This window comes from Cornus florida, unplaced genomic scaffold (genome assembly GCF_030987335.1).
Source record: "Cornus florida cultivar Cherokee Brave unplaced genomic scaffold, ASM3098733v1 CherokeeBrave_3.0.0_Hap2_Chr04, whole genome shotgun sequence".
Taxonomy (NCBI): Eukaryota; Viridiplantae; Streptophyta; class Magnoliopsida; order Cornales; family Cornaceae; genus Cornus; species Cornus florida.
Genome location: NW_026775574.1, coordinates 91,151,545 through 91,162,610, shown reverse-complemented (window position 1 = coordinate 91,162,610; position 11,066 = coordinate 91,151,545). Strand labels below are relative to the sequence as shown.

The 11,066-nt window shown below is 34.4% G+C and overlaps 1 long non-coding RNA gene across 1 annotated transcript; it reads left to right on the top strand.

The window, feature by feature from the left end:
• Positions 1 to 399: 399 nt before the first annotated feature.
• On the top strand, positions 400 to 758 carry LOC132302321 (uncharacterized). Its single transcript, XR_009480810.1, has 3 exons — positions 400 to 434; positions 520 to 604; positions 682 to 758. It is a non-coding gene; the product is annotated as an uncharacterized LOC132302321 (long non-coding RNA).
• The last annotated feature ends 10,308 nt before the right edge of the window (positions 759 to 11,066 follow it).

Here is an 11,066-nt window from a genome sequence, read left to right as displayed (position 1 = left end):
CACAATGTAGGCCAAGGCAGGGGGTCGAGATCCTCAGAACCCAGTTCATCCACATGACAACCTAACCCATCTTCGCAATTGTTTGCACAACACCATCCGATGGAGTAGGAAGATGAATCCCACATACCAGTGGAGGAGGAATTCGAAACCTCCACAAGACAAGCAAACTCACCCTGGCAATCTTTTACAAAACACGATCCCATGGAGGAGGAAGGAGAAATCCCCGCACCAATGGAGGAGGAAGTGGGAACCTCCACAGCAATGGAAGAGGAGCGTGATGTGCAGGAAGCAGTGATCCCTTTATTACGTGTTATAAAGCCTGGGCGCCATAAGGGATCACCTTGGATTGAAATAAAGGTCAACCGATTATGTGTCCTTCATCCAGAAGCAAAGGCAGTCATCTCATAAGCCATGGATGAGAGCAGAAATGATGAGTGAGAAATTAAATAATTTCTTATTTGCTATATATTTACTTACTTTCTATGCTCAAACACTTAATATGTTATTGTTTAATTATAGTGAAATGCTGGTGAACATAAATGATATTTTCCTCACAAGAAAAGAGATGAGAACAATCTCTTACAATCATTGGATATCAAATATGGTATGTTCACTTAAAGTTCATTGATTTTTCAAACCAATCACACGCATGCATTAATGGTTTAAATGTGATCATTGTAGGTGGTTGAAGTCTATTGCCAAATGCTCCAGCTGAAACAAAAGCGTAGAGGAACCAAATTTTTCTTTCCGCCTTCGATTGGGATAACAAATTCTTCTATCTATAATGAGTGTTTGTTTGACACATATTAGGTTATCAATTGTGTGCATTTTCAGATTGAACTTTCCAAGATACCTTCAAAAGTGGTTGATAGGAAGGGTAAAATACAAGCAGTTTGGAACAAGTATAAAAGGATAAGGAATGTCGATGATAACAAAGTTCGCCAATTCAATATGGTAATATTTATCGCTTGGAAACATAAATAATTATTATACTTTTATCAAAAAAATATGATTCTAAAAGTTATTAAATTTTTACATTGTTAAATATGCAGCTTTTCTTTCCAACACTTGTAAATGAGAAACATTGGTGCTTGTATGTCTTTAACATTTGCGATAGTCGTATGGATGTGTTGGATTCAATGAAGCAATGTTCGCATGATAAGCGTACTCCAGACAAGATGTCAAAAGATTTGGTAAACGCTTATTACATATGAGCTCATTTTTTTTTATTATGTATTCATTTACTGTTAAATTAGGACGGTAAAGTATACAAGTTGAAGAATGTGGTACTGAATTTTTTACTCTAATCATTTATATATTGTGCATTTGTAGGTAATGTTGGTTGAGATATTCACCGGAAGAGATCTACAAAACATCATATACAATGTGCCCAACGTACCTCAACAGCCCGATAGGTAATTTTATCACTTAATGTTCCTAGTTTAGTGTACTGATTATGTTCACAATTATAATTGATAGATACCTAAACAGTCTTTTATTCAGTGATAGTGGTGGTGCTTTCATGTTGGACTTCATGGAGAAATGGGATGGTTCACTCAGTCACCCAAAAGAGAAGGTGAAGCCCAATTCTATTTTTTACATGGGTCTTATTTATTTTTTTCCCGAATAAAGAAAATACCGAATTACTAAATCACACAATCTCCTCGATACTCTTCGTTAATCATTTAATTCTCTGTTTTCTTCTAAACCATTGGTGCATTGTTAATCTGAGCAACCACTGGTCATTAGTCTTCAAAGGAAGAAATGGGTCTTGCCTTTAAAGGTTTCAAAAAATATATTTGTAAAACTGATCCACATTCCTACACACTTTTGTTTAAGCGTTGAAACTGGAGGGTCTTCAATTCCAATACACGCAAACATAATTTAAAAAATTAATGCAACCACAAAATGCATCCACTATAACGTTTTCCTTCCTCTTCACTGTACTCCCCATTCTGTTTTTACACGTTTTCTAGCTTATACCTTTCTTTTTTCTTTTTGCATCTTTTGAACCCATGTTTGTGTGCAAGTACTTCGCTTTCCGATCTCTCCCTGCTAGGCTGCAATGTCGTAGTCTCAATAGCGGGAAGACCAGGGGACTACGGCACGTGTTGAAACAAAGAGAGCGGTAAGCACCCCCTTTACGCAACAAAATTTTCAACCTTAGAACCCCCTTAATGTGTGCCATTTTTTGGAAAGAGAAAGCATCCAGCTCTAGTGAGTACGGATCTAACATGAAGTAAGCAATAAAATGAACCATGTAATGAATGATATAGAAAATGTTTGACATCCACTATATAATGGGTCCTATCGAGTAGAAACCAGCTTTGCTAGATGAGGTTTAAATGAATAGCATACTCTTAAAATATTTTCAGACAGTTTTTCATTGTCAAAGAATTCAGTATGAGATCAGTAGCTTAAATCATCAGTCAACCTTGTTTTTCCTACATCACCTAACCAATTAGATACGCAAATACTGGACTCCTGTCATTTTAAATGAACATATTGCAGGTTATATGGTCACTTCACTGTACTTAGTGGTGCTCATTAAAAATGAACCGAACACAAAAGATACTGAAACTACGACATATTGAAATGAATGATTAAAAAATTTCAAAATAAATAGTCACTTTAAGATTACTTTTGGAATGTCAGAAAAAAGGTGCGTGCCATTGAGTGTTTGGAATCAGTAAAAAGGGACAACTATTTTGGGACAGGGAGATCTTTCGTATTATTAGATTTGTTGTGGTTTTGTTTATGTTCTGTCTCTGTGTTGATCTAACCAAATTGCTAACATATTTCCCAAGGATGAAGCTACCTGTTTATGCAATATTTCACATATAAAAGTTTAGTATCACCGAGATTTTGTGCATATGCCAAATTCAACATTGTTGAAAAAGTTTTCTTTATCAAATATATAGTTTCTACAACACTAGATTCCTATCTATTTACACTTATATGTATTCACGCATGAAGTCCATTTCCCTATCCTATATTCATGATTTATCTTTACCTGGTTTAATTTGCAAGTGGACGTTGATAGATGATGTGCAATTATTGGTTCAAATTTGCTTTCAGATGACAATAACAAAATGAAGGATTTTGTAAAGAACAAAGCACTTTATCCATTTGGTCAAGCATGTTGATTTCAAGTAAGCTTCCATCAGCTTACTTGTGGTTAGTAATTTTTTTTATTTTTTTTATTTTTATGATTCTAACATCACCTCCATCAGCCAACAAGGTACCATTTACCTCAAGGAACCTCACTATCTCCATCTTAATCCATCAAGGCATATAAGATGTAATTTCCTCGACTTCTAATATAATTTTTTGCTATACAACAATTTATTAGTATAAATTAGTTGTTAGTACTATAGCTCAATGTTCATTTGCACTTTTCCATGTGATATATTTGTCAAGAGCTCCAATGGAAATATTCAACCTCTTAAGTAAACTCAAAATTATTATGTAATTGTTCAAACATGTTTTAAATAACAGTACTGCTAAGTTGGTTGGATAATGAGGTCACTTGCAGGGTGTTGGGCAAATTATAAATTCTTTTTTAATTTTGATGATTCTTTTTAAAATTATTATTATTATTCAAAGTTTCGAATTGTCTGTTTTTATATTGCTTTTGTTCCTTATTAATATTATACAATGCCTTAATACTTTAATTTTTTTTGCATGTGACAATCACAGAGACAAAGTGGTTATTTTGTTCCAACTACACAGAGACAGAAAGAATGCATGTCCATCAAATACACAAACAAGAGGACTCTGATTAGTCTTCAAAGGATAAGGGCAACAAATTGGTTTACCACATAACAAGGAAATACATACCAGTATTTACCCAGTTGGAAGCTAGAGGAAGTGGGATAGGAGGATCGCTGAATTTTCTAAAAAGTGGTACCTGAAATGGTGTGGGATACGGGACATTTGTAATGTTGAATAGTGTCATTTTTTTTTGCATGTATTTTGCACTCTGTTGGTGTTAGCTATTTTTAAAGTTTTAAAGAATAGTAGCTTTGCAACTTTTGATTGTGGATTAGGTTGGTATATTTTTGCAACTATTGTATGGCTTATTATACCGGCATCTACCTTACATGAAATCAAATGAAGTTGCTCTTTTGGGTTTTCAGGAATTAGTATTGCATGGCTTATTATATTAGGGTCTCAATGAACTTTCTTTCACTACTATATTAATGTACTAATTTCAAATTTGATGGAGTTTAAAACTGAAGCAGTTTATAATGAATGAAAAATTGGTTTGGATCTTCCTTGGTTCCATGGTGTCGATAAATGGATAGTTTAATGAATGAAAAATTGGTTTGGATCTTCCTTAGAGAAAACGTGGTACCTTGACGCCAAAAAGAAGTACCTTCAGTTCAAAAACGTGGTCCCATTGGGAAAAAAGTGGTACCTTTACAAAAGGTACCTATTTTTGCAATTGAAAATGGTATTACACCTCACACCGCTAATTAAGTTGCATATTACATCCACAAACAGCTCCATTAGCGCCATGAATAAGTGTTTAGAGAAAACGTGGTACATTGACGCCAAAAATTAGTACCTTCAGTTCAAAAACGTGGTACCTTTGGAAAAAAAGTGGTACCTTCGCAAAAGGAATTTATTTTTGCAGTTAAAAATGGTATTATACCCCACACCGCTAAATAGGTTGCACATTACATCCATAAATAAATCCATTAGCGCCATGAATAAGGGTTTAGAGAAAACGTGGTACCTTGACGCCAAAAACAAGTACCTTCAGTTCAAAAAACGTGGTCCCTTTGGGAAAAAAGTAGTACCTTTACAAAAGTGACTTATTTTTGCAATTGAAAATGGTATACCCCACATCGCTAATTAAGTTGCACATTACATCCATAAACAGCTCTATTAGCGCCATGAATAGTTTAGAGAAAATGTGGTATCTTGACGCCAAAAACTAGTACCTTCAGTTCAAAAACGTGGTACCTTTGGAAAAAAAGTGGTACCTTCGCAAAAGGAATTTATTTTTGCAGTTGAAAATGGTATTATACCCCACACCGCTAAATAGGTTGCACATTACATCCATAAATAAATCCATTAGCGCCATGAATAAGTGTTTAGAGAAAATGTGGTACCTTGACGCCAAAAATTAGTACCTTCAGTTCAAAAACGTGGTACCTTTGAAAAAAAAAGTGGTACCTTCGCAAAAGGAATTTATTTTTGCAGTTGAAAATGGTATTATATCCCACACCGCTAAATAGGTTGCACATTACATCCATAAATAAATCCATTATGTCCATGAATAAGTGTTTAGAGAAAACGTGGTACCTTGACGCCAAAAAGAAGTACCTTCAGTTCAAAAAACGTGGTCCCTTTGGGAAAAAAGTGTTACCTTTACAAAAAGGACTTATTTTTGCAATTGAAAATGGTATACCCCACATCGCTAATTAAGTTGCACATTACATCCATAAACAAATGGTATACCCCAGCTCTATGAATAGTTTAGAGAAAATGTGGTACCTTGACGCCAAAAAGTAGTACCTTCAGTTCAAAAACGTGGTACCTTTGGAAAAAAAAGTGGTACCTTCGCAAAAGGAATTTATTTTTGCAATTGAAAATAGTATTGGTTCCACACCGCTAATTAGGTTGCACATTACATCCATAAATAAATCCATTAGCGCCATGAATAAGTGTTTACAGAAAACGTGGTACCTTGACGCCAAAAATTAGTACCTTCAGTTCAAAAACGTGGTACCTTTGGAAAAAAAGGTGGTACCTTCGCAAAAGGAATTTATTTTTGCAGTTGAAAATGGTATTATACCCCACACCGCTAAATAGGTTGCACATTACATCCATAAATAAATCCATTAGCACCATGAATAAGTGTTTAGAGAAAACGTGGTACCTTGATGCCAAAAATTAGTACCTTCAGTTCAAAAACGTGGTACCTTTGGAAAAAAAAAGTGGTACCTTCGCAAAAGGAATTTATTTTTGCAGTTGAAAATGGTATTATACCCCACACCGCTAAATAGGTTGCACATTATATCCATAAATAAATCCATTATGCCCATGAATAAGTGTTTAGAGAAAACGTGGTACCTTGACGCCAAAAAGAAGTTCCTTCAGTTCAAAAAACGTGGTCCCTTTGGGAAAAAAGTAGTACCTTTACAAAAAGGACTTATTTTTGCAATTGAAAATGGTATACCCCATATCGCTAATTAAGTTGCACATTACATCCATAAACAAATGGTATACCCCAGCTCTATGAAAAGTTTAGAGAAAATGTGGTACTTTGACGCCAAAAAGTAGTATCTTCAGTTCAAAAACGTGATACCTTTGGAAAAAAAGTGGTACCTTCGCAAAAGGAATTTATTTTTGCAATTGAAAATGGTATTGGTACCACACCGCTAATTAGGTTGCACATTACATCCATAAATAAATCCATTAGCGCTATGAATAAGTGTTTAGAGAAAACGTGGTACCTTAACGCCAAAAATCAGTACCTTGAGTTCAAAAACGTGGTACCTTTGGAAAAAAAGTGGTACCTTCGCAAAAGGAATTTATTTTTGCAGCTGAAAATGGTATTATATCCCACACCGCTAAATAGGTTGCACATTACATCCATAAATAAATCCATTATGTCCATGAATAAGTGTTTAGAGAAAACGTGGTACCTTGACGCCAAAAAAAAGTACCTTCAGTTCAAAAAACGTGGTCCCTTTGGGAAAAAAGTAGTACCTTTACAAAAGGGACTTATTTTTGCAATTGAAAATGGTATACCCCACATCGCTAATTAAGTTGCACATTACATCCATAAACAAATGGTATACCCCAGCTCTATGAATAGTTTAGAGAAAATGTGGTACCTTAACGCCAAAAAGTAGTACCTTCAGTTAAAAAATGTGGTACCTTTGGAAAAAAAAGTGGTACCTTCGCAAAAGGAATTTATTTTTGCAATTGAAAATGGTATTGGTACCACACCGCTAATTAGGTTGCACATTACATCCATAAATAAATCCATTAGCGCCATGAATAAGTGTTTAGAGAAAACGTGGTACCTTGACGCCAAAAAGAAGTACCTTCAGTTCAAAAAACGTGGTCTCTTTAGGAAAAAAGTAGTACATTTACAAAAGGGACTTATTTTTGAAATTGAAAATGGTATACCCCACATCGCTAATTAAGTTGCACATTACATCCATAAACAGCTCTATTAGCGCCATGAATAGTTTAGAGAAAATGTGGAACCTTGACGCCAAAAAGTAGTACCTTCAGTTCAAAAACGTGGTACCTTTGGAAAAAAAGTGGTACCTTCGCAAAAGGAATTTATTTTTGCAATTGAAAATCGTATTGGTACCACACCGCTAATTAGGTTGCACATTACATCCATAAATAAATTCATTAGTGCCATGAATAAATGTTTAGAGAAAACGTGGTACCTTGATGCCATAAAGAAGTATCTTCAGTTCAAAAACGTGGTCCCTTTGGGGAAAAAGTAATACCTTTACAAAAGGGACTTATTTTTGCAATTGAAAATGGCATTACACCCCGCATCGCTAATTAAGTTGCACATTACATCCATAAACAGCTCCATTAGCACCATGAATAAGTGTTTAGAGAAAACGTGGTACCTTGACGCCAAAAAGAAGTACCTTCAGTTCAAAAAATGTGGTCCCTTTTGGAAAAAAGTAGTACCTTTACAAAAGGGACTTATTTTTGCAATTGAAAATGGTATACCCCACATCGCTAATTAAGTTGCACATTACATCCATAAACAGCTCTATTAACGCCATGAATAGTTTCGAGAAAATGTGGTACCTTGACGCCAAAAACTAGTACCTTCAGTTCAAAAAGGTGGTACCTTTGGAAAAAAAATGGTACCTCCGCAAAAGGGACTTATTTTTACAATTGAAAATGGTATTACACCCCGCATTTCTAATTAAGTTGCACATTACATCCATAAATAGCTCCATTAGCGCCATGAATAAGTGTTTAGAGAAAACATGGTACTTTGACGCCAAAAAGTGGTACCTTTAGTTCAATAACATGGTACATTTGGATAAAAAGTGGTACCTTTGCAAAAGAGATTTATTTTTGCAATTGAAAATGGTTACACCCCACACCGCTAATTAGGTTGCACATTACATCCATAAATAAATCCATTAGCGCCATGAATAAGTGTTTAGAGAAAATGTGGTACATTGACGCCAAAAAGAAGTACCTTCAATTCAAAAACATTGTCTCTTTGGGGAAAAAGTGGTACCTTCGCAAAAGGGACTTATTTTTGCAATTGAAAATGGTATTACACCCCACAGCGCTAATTAAGTTGCACATTACACCCATAAATAGCTCCCGTTAGCGCCATGAATAAATGTTTAGAGAAAACGTGGTACCTTTTTTCCAAAAAGTGGTACCTTCAGTTCAAAAACGTGGTACCTTTGGAAAAAAAAATGGTACCTCCGCAAAAGGGACTTATATTTGCAATTGAAAATGGTATTACACCCCGCATTTCTAATTAAGTTGCACATTATATCCATAAACAACTCCATTAGCGCCATGAATAAGTGTTAAGAGAAAACGTGGTACCTTGAAGTGAAAAACAAGTACCTTCAATTCAAAAACATGGCCTGTTGGCTAAAAGATTGGTACCTTCGCAAAAGGGACTTATTTTTACAATTGAAAATGGTATTGCACCCCACACCGCTAGCACCATGAATAAGTGTTTAGAGAAAACGTGGTACCTTGACGCCATAAAGTGGTACCTTCAGTTCAAAAATGTGGTACCTTTGGAAAAAAAGTGATACCTTCGCAAAAGGGATTTATTTTTGCAATTGAAAATGGTATTATAACCCACACCGCTAATTAGGTTACACATTACATCCATAAATAAATCCATTAGTGCCATAAAGAGTACAAACTTTATTCCAATCTATCTAACTTGAGGGAATGAATAATACAAAATATACTCCAACATCACTTAAAACATTACACAGAAGCTAATTTTTTTTTTTTTTTATTCTATAAGATATCCTAAAAACAATTATTCTCTCCCTAATAGGTAAAGAAGCTGCTTTTAAGCCAGTTCCATTATGAAATAGTACTTTGCAAAAAGTTCTCCTTACCTGATTAGTGTCCTTAGTTCTTCAAAGTTTTTCTCCCGGAACGGAGCTCTCAACCACTGCAACTTCCACCAGCGTTCCTTAAGCAATTTGATAGAGTTTTACCTTCCAAATCTATAATTAGGAGTTATGCAAGCAAATCGTAGCGGGTTGAAGTGAGAGAGGTTAACAACACAAAATATTTTTACAAGGGTTGGCATGAATTTATGGAAGACAATTCACTAGAGTTCAAAAATTTCCTAGTATCTTATTATATATACTGAGGAGATTTCCTAGTATTTTCTTATATATGAAGGAAGAACATTTGATGGTTGAAGACAATGGCAAGCTGCAAAATCCTATACGTCGGAGGGGTCTCATGGCCTCACGAAGTGTCGTGAGGAGTTAAAAGTGGAATAGTTTCAAATATGAGGAGTTAAAAATGGAATAGCTTATAATGCTATAATGAATAGAAGCCAAATAATAGCAAAATAAATACAGGGTACATTTGTAGAAACACAATCAAAACGTTTATTGACGGAAAAATAAATACACACTTGAACACATTGAAAAATAAATACACACCAAATCTCGATGGAGGTGACGACGATTACATGCCAGGTTAGTTTTACATAAAAAAAATGAACCATCGATGTGAGGAGTTATAAATGGAATAGTTTTGAGAACGATTGCGAATGTAAAACAACTACTTTCAATCCATGCATCTCTTAACGAGTACTTTCGTTCTATATACTTTCGGTCCATAGATCAACAACTGAGATTTACTAGTGCTAATGTTATAGTTTTGTGCATATGCCATATGTCTATTTATAGAGCCCAATTCACAAAAATGTGAATGAATTTTACCCATATCATGATTTGACAAAAGGGACTTACACATCTCTCTCTTTGGCATGATAGGGGTGTCTTTATAATAGTTGTCATATTATACACCTAACACCACTATTTTTAACTTTACCCATGTGATGATAAGATGAGAAAGTGGATTGGTTTTGTGTATCTACAACAGCTGATTTTTTCAGTAAGAGTCATATTCTGTGACTAGCCATGTGATTGAAAAAAAAGCCAAATAATTTGAAGTGGCCTTAGACCATGGCAGATAAAGATGAATGGTCACATCATCAAGAAAAAGCCTTAGTGTCTGAAAAAGTTATAAATAGTGGCATTGTTGTCATGAGGCAGAGTATTGACATCCCTATTTGTAATTACAATTTACTAATCTAATGTTTTTATTTTAACAAAACTATTATAATGTTAATTTATTTTTTAAATAGATTTCTAAGTGCACTTTGATTATGTAGTATCTTTATTTTTTCTCATATTTGATCAAAGCTATTAAAAAATCTATATGTCAGATGTTGCAGGAATGAGAGCATTTCTATTGCAAAGAAGATGCATAATAGTTCACGTGTTTATATGTCAGATGTTACCCATGTGATGATTTGACAAAAGGGACTTACACCTCTCTCTCTTTGGCAGGAAGTGGGGTGTCTTGCATAATAGTTCACGTATTTATGCACCTAGCACCACTATTTTTAACTTTAGCCATGTGATGATAAGATACTACAAGAGTTGATTTATTCAGTAAGAGTCCCATTCTGTGTCTAGCCATGTGATTGAACAAAAAGCCAAATAATGTAAAATAGCCTTACACCATGGCAGATAAAGAGGTATGGTCACATCATCAAGAAAAAGCCTTACTGTTTGAAAAAGTTATAAATAGTACCATTGTTGTCATGAGGCAGAGTATTGACATCCCTATTTGTAATTACAATTTACTAATCTAATGTCTTTATTTTAACAACACTATTATAATGTTAATTTATTTTTTAAATAGATTTCCTCCTATAAATTATTTATATCATTTGGATAATCTTTAAATTATTTCATCCATCACTTTTTCAAATTATGCATGAATGGTGTCTGCCTATCACTACAACAAAAAATTCATTGTACATTAAAAAA